Source organism: Lissotriton vulgaris, chromosome 11, assembly GCF_964263255.1.
Source record: "Lissotriton vulgaris chromosome 11, aLisVul1.2, whole genome shotgun sequence".
Lineage (NCBI taxonomy): Eukaryota > Metazoa > Chordata > Amphibia > Caudata > Salamandridae > Lissotriton > Lissotriton vulgaris.
The window spans coordinates 135,393,921-135,411,742 of record NC_141699.1 but is presented as its reverse complement, the minus strand read 5'-3'; the positions used below and the strand labels follow the sequence as shown (position 1 = coordinate 135,411,742).

The window sequence follows — 17,822 nt, the reverse complement described above, 5'->3', positions numbered from 1 at the left end:
AAAAGTTTAATGCAAAGCCAAAAATGTAAATTAATTGATGTTGCAAAATTAAAAGCAGACATAGAGGAATTAATAATTGGAACGATTGGAACTGACAGATTAAAGGCATATCAGGATGATGAATTATTATTTATTTGCAAAAGCATGACATGGAAAAAGAAAAACAAATATGACAAATTAGAGGAAATGGCTTTTGAATTAGAAATAGATTTAACTAAGCAAAAGAGTTTGCAGAGAAATTATAGAGTGGATTTTTCTGAAAAAGACATTGAAAATTTGAATACTGCAGGAAGAATAACTCATATAGAAGATTTAATTGTGATTCTGAGAAAATTGGGTGAAATAAGTAAATGGAGAGCAAATTGGGCAAAGAAATAAGACCTTAGCTTTCCTTAACAGAGAAAAAGAGGCAAAAGAGTTTACGATTAGGGAAATAGCAGGAGGAGGTTATGTGCATGTTCCTTGGACAAGGCAGGACATTCTAATGTTCACCAATGATTTTCCCCGATTAAGAGAAAAACCTGTAGAATGGTATCGACAGGTAGACAGATTTGTGAAGGTCTCAAATGTCCTGTGGGTTGATCTTGATGGATTCTTTGACATAGTTGACCCATCAGATCTGTGGACAGAATGTAAAATGTCCATAGATTGGCCTAGAGAAGAACCCTCTCGAGATAAGGTGACAGGTGAACAAAGTGAAGGAATAATAATGGGATTTCCAGTTAAAGTTTATGTCCCACACTCAGTAGAGATTCTTCTCACCAGAAGAAAAACACAGCATTTGACAAACAACAGGTTGACAAAATATGAAAAAGTTATTCTGGGATCAGATAACGGTTTCTATCTCGAGATGTGTGAATTTAAATCCTTCCACATTGTTACCTGATACTACTGAAACAGAAGTCAGAGATGAAGTTGATCATGAATGCCTGGATGTATTAGAATATTGTACAAAACCAAGGCAGGATATTAAGGATGTCCCGTTGCCTGAATCAGATCTTCTTTTGTTTGTTGATGGTTCATGCTTAAGAACAGATGATGGTGTTCTGATTGCAGCATATTCAGTGTGCACTGTTGCAGATGTAATTGAAGACTCTAGTCTCAAAGGAATTCGTTCAGCTCAAGTGGCAGAATTAATTGCTTTGATTCGTGCATGTGAATTGGGAAAAGATCAGAAGATTACCATAGTGACTGATAGTCAGTATGGTTATGGGGTAGTCCATGACTATGGCCAGCTTTGGTCTCAAAGAGGTTATTTAACTTCTGCGGGATCACCAATAAGAAATGCCCAGTTAATTAAAAGGTTGATAGACGGAATATAGATACCAGAAAAGATTGCTGTGGTAAAATGTACAGCCCACAAAAAGGGAGCAGACTATATAACTTTAGGAAATGCATATGCTGATGGAATTGGAAAATTTTGCGCAAGACAAAATGTGTCTGTAAATCGGGAAAAAAATAATGAACATGTTATGAACTCACTTATGCTAATATCTGTAGTTGAAACTTGGCAAGGAGTAAAACAGTTACAAGATGAGGCAAGTGATGAGGAAAAAGACACATGGCTGAAAGCAGGATGCAGGCAAAGAGAGGAAGATGAGATATGGGTTTACAAAGATGACAGACCAGTAATGCCAGACAGCATGATTTCTGACATGACGCGCATGTACCACGGTCCAGGACATATTGGAAGAGACTCCATGATTAGATTGTTTAGGCAGACTTGGTACAATCCAAAATTCAGGATAATTGCAGAGTCTTTTTGCCAGAGGTGCCTCATATGTCAACAGATTAACCCAAACAGAAAAACTGTTGTAAGCATGGGAACCATAGGATGGGAGGGTGGTCCATTTACCAGAATACAGCTTGATTTCATTGAAATGCCACCTCGAAACAGACTCAGATATGTATTGGTAATAGTCTGTTTATTTTCAAGATGGGTGGAAGCATTTCCAACATGTCACAATGATTCAATTACTGTGACAAAATTGCTTTTGAGAGAACTCATACCAAGGTATGGTTTTCCAGTGTCGATCGAAACAGATCGCGGCACACATTTTGACAGCAGATTGCTAAAACGGATTTGTGAAGCACTAGGAATAAAACAGAAAGTGCATTGTGCCTACAGACCAGAAGCATCAGGTGTTGTTGAGCAAGTCAATGGTACAATAAAGAACAGGCTGGCTAAGATGTGTTTAGCAACAGGAATGAAGTGGACAGATGCACTTCCACTTGTTTTAATGACTTTGAGAAGCACTCCAGACAGAAAAACTGGTTTGAGCCCCCACAAAATTTTGATGGGAAGGGTCATGAGACAAGCATTTGTTCCTGTTGACAAATTACTGAGCATAAATGATAGCGTCATTATGGATTTTTGTAAGAATCTATCTGACGTGGTGACTTCTGTGTTCCATCAGGTGGGAACTGAAGTACTTTCAAAAGAAAAAGAACAAGCTCATGATCTGTTGCCAGGAGACTGGGTGAGGACAAAGGTTCATCGAAGAAGGAATTGCCTAGTAGCAAGGTGGCAGAAGGCAAGACAGGTGATACTTGTCACAACAAATTCAATAAAGTGTAGGAGTTTAAAAAGGTGAATCCATGCTAGTCATACCATACGTGTCCCTCCACCTGAAAATCCAGACGAGGAAGGTGATACAACAACTGATTCAGATTCAGAAGGAGAACCTGACAGAAATCCAGATTCTGAAGATCGACAAGAAAGTCGAGATCTGGAAGATTCAAATGTGAATGAAGCATTGAATGAAGAAGATGATGAAGTTGTGATACAGGATTCTGAAGAAGAAAATGACAATGATCTGCTAGATCAAGTAGCAGAAGAGCAAACTGAACAAGAAGTGATTCAAGATCAAGATCAGGAAAGTATTGAAAAGCAGATTGGAAACTTTGGAAGAAGGAATGGAAATTCTGAAACTGGTGGACTGGAAGTAATCGAAGAAGAAGAAGAAGAAGAAAAAGAAATTCAAAGTACCAGCTATAAGGATGCTGTTCCTAACAAAGTGAAACTGCCGAGTACAGAAGTACCTGAATCTGATGAAGAATCTGATGCAGAAAGACTGATAATCAACGAATCAGCTGATAACACAGTAAGTGAAACGGATGACAGTGGAGATGAATCAAAAGTGAAAAGATCGAGAAAAAGAGCTTGGAGAGTGGAATATAACTTGACAGAGCCAAAAAGGAGGTTAACAAGAAAAGGAGACAATTGGCCAAGTGAAAATGAAGGCCTGAAATTCAAATTGGTGAATAGAGCAAAAGAGCAGCTCACGGAAAGAAGGCCCAAGGACAGGATTTGTGAATGTCTGCCAAGGTTAGGAAGTAAAAAGTACAGTACTCGAACGAGAAAGTAACACTTTTTAGGAAGCCAAATGTCGTCGAAGAAAGAGACAATAGGGCTTATGTAAAGCCCGGACTTGGGCAAAATATAAGTATGACCTAACTGTGGTCTGACATGGCTCAGCCAATGAAAGATCTGGTTTTTGTTGAAAGAATGCAGAATGTAGAAAGTTTTAGATAGAGAAAAGGTATAAAACCTGACATCATGAGCAGGGCAAAAATCTTGCTTCCCGATTCCTGATTGACGTGCTGTTGGACTTTTGGCGCACGTAAGGACAGCAGACTTTAATTATTATTTTCCTTTTCAGGTGAAGAAAAGATAGACAGGGAAATAGATTTAGGGTATGGAAACTGTTATTTGCTAATAATTCATGATTTTGATCTGTTTGAATAAATGTCAGTCTAATATTTCATTTCTTAATAAAATGCTGCTTTCTTATTTGCTAATAAAATAAAGATTCTAAAACGTAAATGCTCTTTCTTTGAAGAATAAAGTTAATAGAAATTTGATTTGAAAAGACAATCTGGTCTTGTTTATTCATGGTCTAGTTACTTTCAGTTAAGCCATTCGCCATAAGTGGATTGATTTATTACATGTCAAATGTTTAAATCCATGATTAAAGATGATAAACTGCAGTTGTAAATAATATTGTAGATATAATGTGAATAGTTTTATAAATCAAACCACTAGATTCAGTTGCTCAAAAATTGTCTCATTGGTGTTATGGGCCTGTTTAAGTGTTTTATAAATAATGGTGAATATTGAGGTAATAGTTAGTGTTAGTGAGACAGTTTTTCTATAGGAGCGCTGGATCAGTATCAATGCACTAAAGGAATGAATGCGCACCTTACATATACAGAATGCTTATGTGACAGCTTCAGGTGGACCTCAGAGATATGAAAACTCGTTATACAACATGCAAGAAAGTCATCATTGAAGCTAATGTGCCACGCTTTATTTGTGTAGTTTCATATAGTGCTATGCAGACTAATACATGTATCTTATCTTATCTTATCTTAGTAGGAATTTATAGAGCGCACGGTCACCCAGAGGTTTCATGGCGCTGATCAGGCAGGAGTCACACCAAGGGGAGTCACCCGAGAGCTTGCTCGTATAACCAAGTTTGGAGCATTCTTCTGAACGCCAGGAGATTGTTGCTCATCCGGAGTGGTAGTGGCAGGGAGTTCCAGAATGTTGGGGTGAGATAAGAAAACCTACACCCCCCTGGCGTCTGAGCTTGAAGGTAGGGACAGACAGTAGCTGAAGGTGGGCAGATCGAAGGTTGCGGAGAGGTACATGCCTAACTATTCTGCAGCTGATGAATTTTGGGCGATTGCCGTGCAAAGCCTTAAAGACAATACACCCGGTCTTGAAGGCGATACGTTGAGTCATAGGAAGCCAATGAAGTTTATCCAACTTCGGTCTAGCGGATAGCCATCTAGGTTGTTTATGAATTAACCTGGCAGCCCGGTTTTGAACCAATTAAAGACGCTTGAGTAGGCCCACAGGAAGGCCAAGGTAGATGGAATTTGAGAAGTCTAAGCGTGACAAAACCAAGCCAATCATAACCTGTATCAGAGCAGAGTGGGTAAGCAGATGGGCAATTTTCCTAATCCTGCGTAGCTGAAATCGTCAGGATGAAACCACTGCGCCCACTTGACCTCCGCAGGAAAGGTCGGCGTTTATGATGACCCCTAGACTTTTTACCGATGAAGAAGGAGGAGGGGAGGGACCCAGTTCCGCCGGCCAATAGTGAGGGCCCCAGACAAGTTCCCTCTTCCTGGGCAGGATTAGTTCAGTCTTGCCTGGGTTAAGTTTCAGATGGTTTCGGTCCATCCAGCTCTGAATATGGAGCATGGTGGTTTGGAATTGAAGAATGGAATCGGAGGAGCTATCCAAGGTAAAGACCAGCTGGAGGTCATCCGCATAATTGAAGGTGATAACCGTCATATCTTTTAAAGAGTGGATCAAAGGCCGAAGATACAGGTTAAAAAGGAGTGGCGAGGTATAGGAGATCTTTGCATAAAAATAGTTACATACTGCCAGTGCAGTTTACAAAGGAAAGGTTTTACATGCAGATTTAAGATATGGACCATTACAGAGTACATAAAGTGATTAACAAGAGAACACATGAAATAGAAATAGCTTTATAACAGTACCAGTGGAGTAACAATATTGCCATTAGTATTTTAATTATATATCAAGGCATCTTTCCTCAATGAAGGTCTTGCCAGGATACAAGTGGTAGTGGTAGTGTGTAGAATGGTGAATAGAGATTGCCTTTTGACGTTTCAGGATGTTGTGAAACATAGATATGGCTGCTGTCCAGGCTGGGGCTACAGGACAAGTTAGTAGTTGAGTCAAAAAACTAAGTACTAAAAACATGGCCACTGCATGACCAAAGCTAAGAAGCTGCATTTGCACGAGTCCAAGGTCAGGGCTACAGATTATGTGTGCCATGGCTTCTGGAGTCGGGATGTCAACAATACAATTAAACCAACCACAAGCGACTACCACAAGAGACACAGCACGGGCTGCCACCAGTAGAGCAACAAGTCCTAAACACCCCTTATTTCATACATGACAAAAGTTTTAATGCATAATAGAATTAACACGACAATTTTTTTGTATAGATAGGTGGGAGGATTGATCCTTTCCAAGAAGGAATGATTTTGTTTCAGAAAACAATCAATACAGGTAGCGTGGCAGTATGACAAAACATGACATGATGTCTGGGCAAAAGAATCTGAAAATACCAATCCACAGTATACAAAATGGTTTAGAAGCATTTCCAAGATACAAAGATTCAACATTGGTTGCAAACCTAAATTGAGATCACAGCACCTCGCAGAACAATTATATGACACCGCATTTCGTGTATGACATCAATCAGTACAATAAATCCAGGCAGGTACAGCACTGCTATAATTGGGACACACCTATAAGGCAATACTCGTATTGTAACAGATAAGTTCTCAAGGGCGCCCAGAAATCTTGTGGATTGTGGCAACCATTCCTCACATTGGGACATGTCCTGCAGCCACCCCTTAAATTTTGGGGAAAGTCAACTTCCCCATCTCATGGCCACTCTACGTTTCCCCAAAAGCAGCCCTGTGGCAGTGAACTTTCGAAATTTTTTTGGAATCTCTTTGTCCTAACTCAGCAACATTATAATTCGAGTAAGTCGGCAGGCCTGCCCTGTTATCTCAAGTAGTGCCATTGTGAGTCAAGACCAAAAGGTGGCCACCTCTGGGCATGTCCATGCTAGATGAAAAAAATCTGCTCTCAATACCACACCGCTTGCATTTAGTGTCAACTTCGTGATAATAGCATGCAAGGTCCACTGGGGAAAGGTACATTCTCTGTAATTAATTATAATGAATCAAGCTACACATGCCAGTAGTGGATAGCGCTTTAGTTTGCTGGCAGCAGAATTGCCATTGTACATCTGTTATATCCTGCCCCACATCACCCACCCATCCCGGTGAGCCCTGCGAAACTCTGCAATCAAGCAATCTATCACTGCAGCATACATTCTGGATATGAGTTTTTATGGCTGTGGATTGGCGAGTAGGATATTCAATACCGACCAAATCCGGAGTCTCCTCTGGAAACGTATCAAAAAGGCGCTGAGGTTCATGTGATATTTTGCTGTAAGTAAGCACTTTAGAATAGTGGCAGGTGCGTCACCTGTATATTTCCGGGATGTTTTAAACATGTGTGCAAGAAATAAATCTCCCAATGTTGTGATGCGTCTGTTCCCCATGGACTTTATAAACCCAGGGAGGCACTCCATTTGTAGCCTGTGGTAGTGCCTAATGGGTATTTGTGTGGAGTAATGTATATATATATAATACATAGATCTGGTAATCGATTCCAGGCCCAAATAGTGCACCTCACTGTGTGAATCTCCTGGGTCGGTCTGGAGAGTTGGATGTAAGGGACCACAGGGAGAGGGGTGGGGGTCAACAGGCCTCTCTCAATAACATGGCAGGGCCTGTCTGCAGTTATGAAACCAACGATGAATAAATTGTGCTTGTGCCACTAAATAATAAGCTTCAAAGTGGGGGTCCGCAAACCCACCACTTAGATATGGAAGCTACAGAGTGTGCCACACAACACTGGGCTGCCTACCCACCCGCCAACTTGATCATGAGGGAGTGTAGTTGAATAAAGAAGGCTTTGTTTAGAGACACCAGAATGTTTTAAAATCAATATAGTAGCTTCGGCAAGACAATCATTTTCAGCAGAGCTACCCTACCCACCAGTGGCATCGGAAGGGTTACCCATTTGTACGGACTCCATACATCACCTATAATTTGCCCTGATTATTGTGGGGATGTCAGAATTATAGAAGATATCTAGTGGATTCAGTCTGCCAATGTAACTGATAGAGCTTGTCTGGTCTAATGGTGGCTTCAGTCAGAGGGACCAAAATTGATTTAGACCAATTGATCTTGTGTCCGGACTAGCGACTAAACTCTTATTTCCTCGACAATGGGGGTGAGGTTCACAGAAGGGTCTGTGACTTCCAGCATAGTGTTGTCAGCATACACCGATAACAGTGTATAGTGCAACATCATATGCACCCCCAGCCTATGGTGAAATTTAGGTAGGGCGCATGCCATTGGCTCCACCATGAGGGGAAAAAGGAGGGCTTGTCTGAGCCCTTCCTATATCACAGGGCTCTGGCAAGCAGGCATTCAGGTCTTCCCATGAGGCGGGGAAGCACCCTGAGAGAGAGAGGGTGCTGCTGCAAAAAGGAAATAGCTAAGGCTGATTCTGTGAAGATCATTGTGTCGCCTTTCCAAGAAAAGAGCAATCTAGCCGGATATAGCATTGCATACGTGATGCCACACTCTTGGAGCCTCTCTTGACTCGTAGGAACTTCTTGCATGCATCTTGCACAGCCTGTGTAAAGTTGGGAAAGACTGTTAGGTGCATCCCTTCATGTCGTACTTCCTTTGCTTCCTGGGATAATCAAAACACCTGGTTTCTGTCTCTGTAATTTTAACATTTTACAATTAAAAGTCTGGGAGCAGCTCCAGGGACCTTCAGAGGGGCAAATTATCAAAACGACTGGGAGAACTTTTCATCCCCAAATAATGTAAGAAGCAATTTTTCAATATAGTTCTCCTTGTGCCCCATCCCTGTAGTTTCAGGGACACCAAGAATGTGTATGTTGTTTCTCCTAGACCTGGCTTCTAAATCTTCGTTCTTCATTTGCACTTTGTGCAACTCCCCTTTCAACTCCTCCAGAGTTTTGGTCTGTTGTGTATGCACATTGAAAATACACTGTTTGGCACACAAGTTGTTTATTCATGGGTTTTTTCACGTCATCCATGCGTCCAGACAAGCAGTCTAGTTTATAGTCAATTGCTGTAAGAAGGGTTCGCTTTTCCAGTAGAATCACTTTGATCTATTCAGAAGTCGGGGTAAGGGGGTACCTTTCCCCCGTCCCCTTCTCCCACTGGCTGCTGGTCAGCGGATTAGGTTTAAATGTGAGGCGCTGTTGCTTGGTGTCTGTTTTACCCATTTTCATCTGGAAGCAGACAAGTGCTTAAAGCGTATAGCTAGAGTTGGCAGCACAACAAACCAGGTTGGGAGGAGGGGGTCTCCCACCAGAATGCCACCATTAATAGTGCAGAAACTGTTAACACAGCGCTGTAAAGTACGTAATATCAAAGGTAGTTGATGGAGTCGTAACGGTCAGCACACACTGTGTTTGCCCAGACAGCTGTGCCAATATCAATGCATGCAGAGTCAAAATATTAAGCCAAGTGTTGCACTTACTGACAGGAGCTGTGTTGGGGTGGGGGTGGGGGGTGGGGGGGACAGCCAGCATATATCATCAGTCAGCAGTCCATGCATCACTAGCAGCTGTCACTCCCACGGCTTGAAGGCTCGTAACAGCAGGCAGTGAAGACATGCAGCTGTAGGCTGCGACCAGGCCGCAAACCCACATGAGCACTGGCACTTTAGCGGGTCGGCCTCGGACAGTTCGTCACCCCTGTGGCTCCCTCTAGCAGTCTGACAGCCCCCTCCTCGCACCTTGAATTGCGCTGCTCGCTTCACACCTCAGATACAGGTGCCCCAGACAGCAGTCCAGAGATGCAGGCCCGGTGTGGGTGGTCTTCCTCCAGCCTTTGCCTGTCCAGCCACGTGATGGGTCCTGGCTGTAACCAAGTCGAGCTAGGTTTCTGGTGCTTAACTCATATCACGGAGCTAACAGTTAAAAGGTAGCGGACCAGGATTACTGCAGAATATATGCTCCGGCTGGTGGACCCCAGTTAAAACGCTGCCATCATTTATTTTAAACATTGGCTAATTTAGGACTCTATTTCAAAATGGTTGGTGCAGTTTGCGACCATCTTTTCAGTATGTGATTTGTCCTTGCTATTGTCATACTCTGCACACAGACAATTCATGCATAAGGAATATTGTAAACATTTCTACGAGATGTAATGTCATTTTCTAAGGTATAATATGATGTTTCTTTCTTTTGAACTCTGTAGCAAAATGTTCCAGTGAAAGTGAATTGTTTAAAGGCCTCACCTCTAAGGACCATGGTATGGTTCTCATGAGAACTTGTCCTTGTATATAAAGTAATGATCTTTGTACTAACTATTGAGGTGCCTGAAAACCACCAGGGATGGGAACAGCATTAGTTGAATCTGTGGGATAGTAGCGAGTAACGTGATTTCAGAAACTGTATCGTTCTTTTTTTAACCTGATCAGTCCAAATCACGGAGCCCTTTTTAATTGTATCCGTTTATGGGTTTTGTTGTATTTTGATTATAAAAGACGTCTTTTCTTGAGGCTTGTGGATTCACTCTCCCTTGATGTTTAGGCGGGGACACTCCGATAGGTTGGACTTCTGATTCATAACTTTGGTTTATTCCTTATAGTTAAATTATATCTGGTTCCGATTGTTACCTGCATTGTATTGTGAGCATCATACTATGTTTGACTAACTCATTCTATCTATTTTATTTGCTTTCTGTAATGATCTGAATCCTTTAATAAACAACCTTTTCATTTTAAATTCGGCTCGATTTCATTGTAAAGCTGAATGCAGTTTACTATCTACATCGTAATTTGCATTACATTTTGTTGTACACATTCAGTTGAGGAACAACAAAATCTTAAAGAGATTAACACCGCTCCAGGTCTATCAAATAGCACCGCAGATTGACATTCCCATGAATAAGGCTAACACACGCAATACAGCAGTATTCAGTGCTCTCTGTTTAACAGTCTAGCAGGTTACAACACTTCGTAGGAGTAGGAGGGCAACAAATTAGATCTTTTACTCGAGGGGGATTTGGCATAAAAACTTTGGAGACCGCCACTGCACAAAGCCCCACAGGAAAACTCATGGCACACAATAAGAACCCTAAATAGAAAGATTACACTCAGCTCTACCTGATCTTCTATGGCAACGAAATAAACTTCCTGAAGGGCTTCCTTTCCAACATCCAACTCTGGATGTCATACTCAGAGTGTAAGATCAAGCCCCAGAATATAAAGTCTATATTAATTACCATTGATAAAAAGCAAGCAAAAATTCAAGAATTGTTCTCGTCAAGTTACTTTAATGGATTCCACCCTGAAATGTCAGTGCTCAGTCAATTAACTCTGCATCAACACCAGCCTTAACTTGAAGATACATTGCAAAGGTCACACATATATCATAGCATGGCAATAACTTTCCCAATTTTGGGGATTCAAGGCATTCCTTCCGGATACCAGCTTTAAAAAAATAAAAAAAAAATACTAGTCCTTTCGGATTTGGGCAGAGGCAAAGTGTTGCTAGCCATTATCTCTAGCTCCCACCCGACTTCCCTCAAGAGCATCCTTCACATAGTGGCATAACTTATCAAGGAATCAAAAAAATATTACAGGACCTTCCCTAAGCACAAATAAATTGGGTAGCTCCCTCTAACCTTCCATTTCACTTTTAAGGTACTATGCCTCACTTCAAGGTTGGAAACTTATGCCATGCATGAAAAAATGCCTACTGAACAATGAAGCACCAGCAGCCACAACTTGTCCAGACTGAGATAAGGAAGTACAAGAAACCAAAATCTAGATAGTAAAGCTTTCTTCGCTCCGAGTCATTCTAACATAAATCTGACAACCTTTTTTTCTCCTCCAATTCTAAAACGAAGTCAATACTCATCATCTTAATGACTATATTGTCCATAAATAAACAGATTGGTTGCACCAGTCCCGGAGGCAAAACACCCAACCACTGTAGAAAGTTGAATGTGCTTAATTGTATACCATCCCCTTTCGGTACAATATTGTGTTACTTTAAACAGGGTTTGTGCTATACAAATCCATACATTCAAGGGTATAACACAAAAAACAACAGGGTGTTTGGGAGACTACTGACCTCAGACGTCGCCAATAACTTATCCACTCTAGCCTAAACACGCTGTCGCAGGCTGCAAGTACATACTTAAAAGGCATCCTATTCCATAGGTTAACATTTCATACGGTCAAATACAATGTTTCACGATAGTGATTATTACACCGTTTATTTTCCAATTTTAGTGAATAAGCACATATTGCATCTAGGGTTGCTACTTGGCCGGATTTCCACCGGTATAAAAGGTATTTCAATGTCCCAGCTAGTACAAAAATTAGAAAAATCACTGAAAGCCTGCATTGTTCCTCCTTTTCAGTACATACTTCAAACAGCAAAAGTAAGAAAGAACTTTAAAACGCTTTTATAATCCCTGATTGATAAGTAAAGTAAACTGAAAGGTCGTGTAAGAAATGAATACAGATAACTTTATATTAAGTTCTCTGACTCTGCTGATCTAAGTCCTCTGACCCTGCTCGCAGGCAGATCGCTCCCCACGCTGCTGCACGGCTCTGCCTGCATTGTTTTTGCCTAATCTTGTATTTTTCCCCTGTGCCTAACTTGCTTTCTTGCCCAGACTTGTTTTATTCCTCTGTGCCTGTACTTGCTTTCTTGCCCAGACTTGTATTTATTCCTCTGTGCCTGTCCTTGCTTTCTTGCCCAGACCTGTTTTTATTCCTCTGTGCCTGTACTTGCTTTGTTGCCCAGACTTGTTTTTATTCCTCTGTGCCTGTACTTGTTTTCTTGCCTAAACTTGTTTTTCCTTCCTGTGCCCAGTTCTCCTGTGACCCTGCCCGTTTTCCCACTGCTGCGTCCCTGCCCCGCTGCATCCCTATTCGCCGCCCCGCTCCCGCCTCCCATCTGCTCCTCCCTCCCACATCCCCTCATATGGAGGCCGCGCAGAGGCCACGCATCGGACGAGCGCAGCGGGCGCGCCGCTGGTGCGCCGAAGCGCCCGGACCCCGCGAACGCCACGACGCCCGACACCGCTACGATGCCAGAACCCTCCACGCACTCAACACTGGACGATCCTACACCTGCTTCCTGGCTGCCTGAAGCGCACCCACGGAGCTGTCACCTGCCAGAACTGCAGCTTCATAAGCATCCGCCCCACCATGCTGCCGACCAGGAAAGAACCCAACCACCTCAGATGCATCCTTCTCATCACCCCCTCTACCCGCAAACACGCCGTTGAACTCTGGGACCTACTCGACTCAACCTCCCAAGACGTCGCCTTCCTGAACCCCGCCTCAGCACCCGAAATAGCCATAGCCGTCCCAGAAGGCTACAAGATCAACCAGAAGGACCGCACCAACGGAGCAGGAGGAGGAATCCCCATCGTCCACAAGAACACTCTCAGAGTCTCGACCAACACCAACGAAACCCTCAGCAATCCGAACACCTGCACTTCCAGATCCACAGCGACCCCAACACCATCCACAGTGCCCCAACACCACCCTCAGAGGAACCCTCATCTACAGACCCCCGGACTGTGACCACAGTTCAGCGACTCCATCATAGACTTCGTCAGCACACACGCCCTCGCCTCCACTGACTCCTCCTCGGGACCTGTACTTCCACCTCAAGAACAACAACGACAGCAACTCCACCACCCTGATCGACAACCTAGCCAACCTCGGACTCAGACAACTCGTCACAACACCCACCCACTCCGCCGGTCACACACTTGACCCCAACTTCTCTGCAAGACCCCACGTCTCCTTCAACCACACCAAAGAACTCCACAGGACCGACCATCGCTGCATCCACTTCACTTTCAAGAAACCCACCACGCACCACCGCACTCAGATGCCGCGCCACTGCTGGAGCAAAGTCACCGAAGACCAGCTAACCACCACCCTCGCCCAGAGCCCACCCGCCGACCCAGACACCGCTGTCCGCAACCTCAGACAGTGGATCTGCGCCAACACCTTCACCCCGATCAAGAAACCCTCCAACAGTCACACCAACAAGAAAGACAGCTGGCTCACTGAAGACCTCCGGGCCTCCAAGCAAACCTGCCGAAAGCTGGAGAAGATCTGGCTCTGTGAACAAACACCGGACAGCCACGCAGCCCACAAGAACGCCACCCGAAGACACCATCACCTCATCAGATCCGCCAAAAGGGCCTCCTTCAAAGACCGCCTAGACAACAACGAGCAAAACAGCAAAGAGCTCTTCAACATCGTGAAGGAACTCTACAACCCCAGCTCCAACACCAACGACGTCCCACCCTCGCAAGACTTGTGCAACTCGCTGGCCACCTTCTTTCACCGCAAGATCGCAGACATCCACGACAACTTCAACACCACGACCGCCCGACAACCACTGAGACCTCCGCCCCCACGATCACCATCCGCACCAACCGCCTGCTCTCCTGGACCAACATCAACGACACCATCAAGATCATGTACACCATTCACTCTGGATCTCTGTCAGACCCATGCCCACACCACATCTTCAACAAAGCCAGCACAGCCAACGCACCCCATCTCCGGAAAGTCATCAACACCTCCTTCGAGACAGAAACCTTCCCGGAGAGCTGGAAGCACGCCGAGATCAATGCCTTACTCAAGAAACCCAAGGCGGACCCCAAGGACCTCAAGAACTTCCGGCCCATCTCCCTGCAAAGGTCATCGAGAAGACTGTCAACGAACAACTGACCCGCCACCTCAAGGAGAACAACATCCTGGACCCTTCCCAGTCGGGGTTCCGCAGCAACCACAGCACTGAGACTGCCCTTATCGCCCCCACCGATGACATAAAGTCCCTGCTGGACAACGGAGAAACGGCAGACCTCATCCTCCTTGCACTGTCAACCGCCTTCGACACGGTCTGCCACCACACACTACGAACACGCATCCACAACGCCGGGATTCAAGAGAAGGCCCTGGACTGGACCACCTCCTTCCTCGCCGGCAGAACACAAAGCGTCTGCCTTCCCCTCTTCCACTCCGAAGCCACCGAGATCATCTGCGGCATACCGCAGGGCTCATCCCTCAGCTCAACTCTGTTTAACATCTACATGACACTGCTTGCCCACGTCGCCCGTCGGCACGACCTCAACATCATCTCCTACGCCGATGACATCCAGCTGATCCTCTCCCTCACCAAGGACCCCCACACCGCCAAAACCAACCTTCACAAAGGAATGAAGGCAGTCGCTGAATGGATGAGGAACAGCCGACTGAAGCTGAACTCGGACAAGACGGAGGTCCTCATCCTCGGATCCAACCCTTCGGCCTGCGATGACTCCTGGTGGCCGACCGCACTGGGAACCTCCCCAACACCTGACCATGCACGCAACCTAAGGGTCATCCTCGACTCCACCCTCTCCATGACTAAACAGGTCAACGCCGTCTCCTCCTCCTGCTTCAACACCCTCCGCATGCTCTGCAAGATCTACATGTAAATCCCCACTGAAACAAGAAGAACGGTCACCCAGGCCCTCGTCAGCAGCAGGTTGGACTACGGAAACGCCCTCTACGCAGGAGCCTCGGCCAAACTCCTGAAACGGCTCCAACGCATCCAGAACGCCTCTGCACGCCTGATCCGCGACATCCCTCACCGCAGCCACATCACACTCCACCTGAGAGACCTGCACTGGCTCCCGGTCAACAAGAGAATAACCTTCAAGCTCCTCACGCACGCAAACAAGGCACTCCACAACACCGGACCAACGCACCTCAACAGACGACTCAACTTCTTCACCCCCACCTGCCAGCTCCACTCCGCTGACCTCGCACTTGCCACAGTCCCCCGCTTCCGAAGAGCGACCTCCGGCGGCAGATCGTTGTCCACCTCACCGCTAAGACCTGGAACACCCTCCACATCCACCTACGGCAGATCCAAGACCTGCTGACCTTCAGAAAACTCCTCAAGACCTGGCTTTTCGAGCAGTAGCAGCATTCCCCACCCCAGCCCTTGAGACCCTCACTGGTGAGTAGTGCACTTTACAAATTATATGATTGATTGAAGTATCACGTTTGGGCCTTTGCGGACACTTAAAACATAAACAAATGATCGGTGTTTTTCGCTTGTGGCAACCCTAAATGCATCAGTTGTTCTGTGGATGAAGAGGTTGGCTGCGAATTCCTGAGATAACCCATTCATTTAAAAGGGACTATACAGACCCTCCAGGATATCGCGATTTCGCGATTTGCCGCGAAATCGGCACTTTTGAAAAAATGCCGCGATTTTTGCAAAAGTGCCCGCGAAATCGGCACTTTTGTAGAAATCGCGGCATTTTGACAAAAGCCGCTATATCCTGGGGGGTCTGACTATCTGCACCCTGTGCCTGATACCCCTCCCCCTCCACCACTGGGCCTGAGGCCCAGGATATAAATAAAAAGGTGGCACTTGTTACATCTGTCTGTGGCCGTCAGGAGCTTCCTTCGGAACAGCTGTGCTAAAAAGAGCAGCCAGTGCTGCCTAAATGTGCTCTGAGCCGAAATCCAGAGTTCTGTCCAGGTCAAGAAGTCATACACTGATTGGATTGCACTTTTAAACCAGCGGCTTTGACAAGGTGAGGAGACGCAAGTGTACGTGCGTGATGACCTAGGGGCGCACGGACACACCGTAAGACTCCGGCTGCAGGCAAAGGGAAAGACTGGCAGTGGTGGACAGCAGTGACTAACCAGTGGCGCAGCAAGGAGGGGCGACACAAGTTTTAGGGGCGGCGGCCTACCCCCGTACCCGCCCTCCTCCGCTCTTACATTCGGCCGTGCAGCATACGCATTGACCCCCACGGTGGCAACATTTTAGATGAGAAAAGTGGGAGATTAAAAATTAAATTATAGGGAAAATGTACTTCTGCCATGGATTTATATTGAAGGAGAGGTAAATTCAAAAACCTGGATGCTACACTTGGAAAGAGGCAGGCACCGACACCAGAGTGCACCTGGGGGGTCTGGGGCCACTTACGTTGTTCATTGGGGCGGGCGGGAAGGACACAGAAGCACTAAAGAATAACTTTCCGTGCTTAATGGGGCATTAGCAGCTCACTGTCACGGGCTTTGAAGTGCCCCTCACGCCTTTGGCTCCCCGCTGGAAACCCTCCCGGTGACTGGGGCGAGGCGCCGCCCTCTCCCCTGGAGCCGAGGGCCGATATGGTAAAGAAAGGGTGATTGTTCGCTGACCTGTGTGAGGAAGTCCCGGGAATACAACATGTGCAGCCAATGCGAACACAGGGCTTTTTTTTTTTTTAAATAGTGACATCTATCTTCGGCTCCACAAAAGCAATGCGATTTTTAAACCGTATCCTCGTGGCCAGAATACAGCAGGTTGAAACAATGACCTCTGCAGACACAAACACGAGCTCAAATCGAAGGTTTCTTAGTGACTGGACCAAACTTTTTCCTCACTGGCAGGATGCAGCAACAGCTTGGAGTGGGCAAGCATGGACAGATGAAACTCTGGGAGCCGGTGGATTTGTGCTTTCTTTGGCAGGCAAAATACACCAAAGGGAAGAGCAAAATAATAGTCAAAGTTGATAATCCCAAAAACAGAAAATGTAAAAAAATAATTTCTTGAAAAAAACGCATCTTGTGCAGTTAATTCTGTAATCTTTTGTCTTCCAAAAATTCCCAATATATGCAAGTAGGAGTTCAGGAGGTTTTAACAAAAAGTAACCCCTAAACCAGAGCTTTACCACTACATTGTGGACATTCATTTCGTGTAACTGTCAAGCTGTAGGAAAAGGGAATTACTTAAACCCACAATCAAGAGTGTTTCTATGGAGGAATGCTTACATTAGTATACATACACAGCTTCATGTTGTTAAATAACTAAAACAACTAAGATATCTGTGTTTGTTGTAGGAAAAACGGCCAAATAAAATGCCGCAAAATTGCCGCTAAATTTCCATATTTGTGCCGCTAAATTTCCATTTTTGTGCCGCTAAATTTGCTAATCCATGCCGCTATATCCTGGGGGGTCTGACTATAAGCGCTAAATAGAAATTGAATAGAGTACGTTTTTGAGAGAGAAAAAAAGGTGTGTAAAGTCTTCCTCGCTCACTCAGATGAGCATTTGGACTACAGAATGGCAATAAGCAGCTCATGGCTTTCACTGGCCAATAATCCTAAAACAAACTAC

The 17,822-nt window shown here is 44.9% G+C and overlaps 1 protein-coding gene across 1 annotated transcript in view; it reads right to left on the bottom strand.

Moving 5' to 3' along the window:
- The window catches only part of EIF2B1 (eukaryotic translation initiation factor 2B subunit alpha), a 58,527-nt gene that overhangs the window by 39,693 nt on the left and 1,012 nt on the right, over nucleotides 1–17,822 (bottom strand). The gene's annotated exons all lie outside the window — the stretch shown is intronic.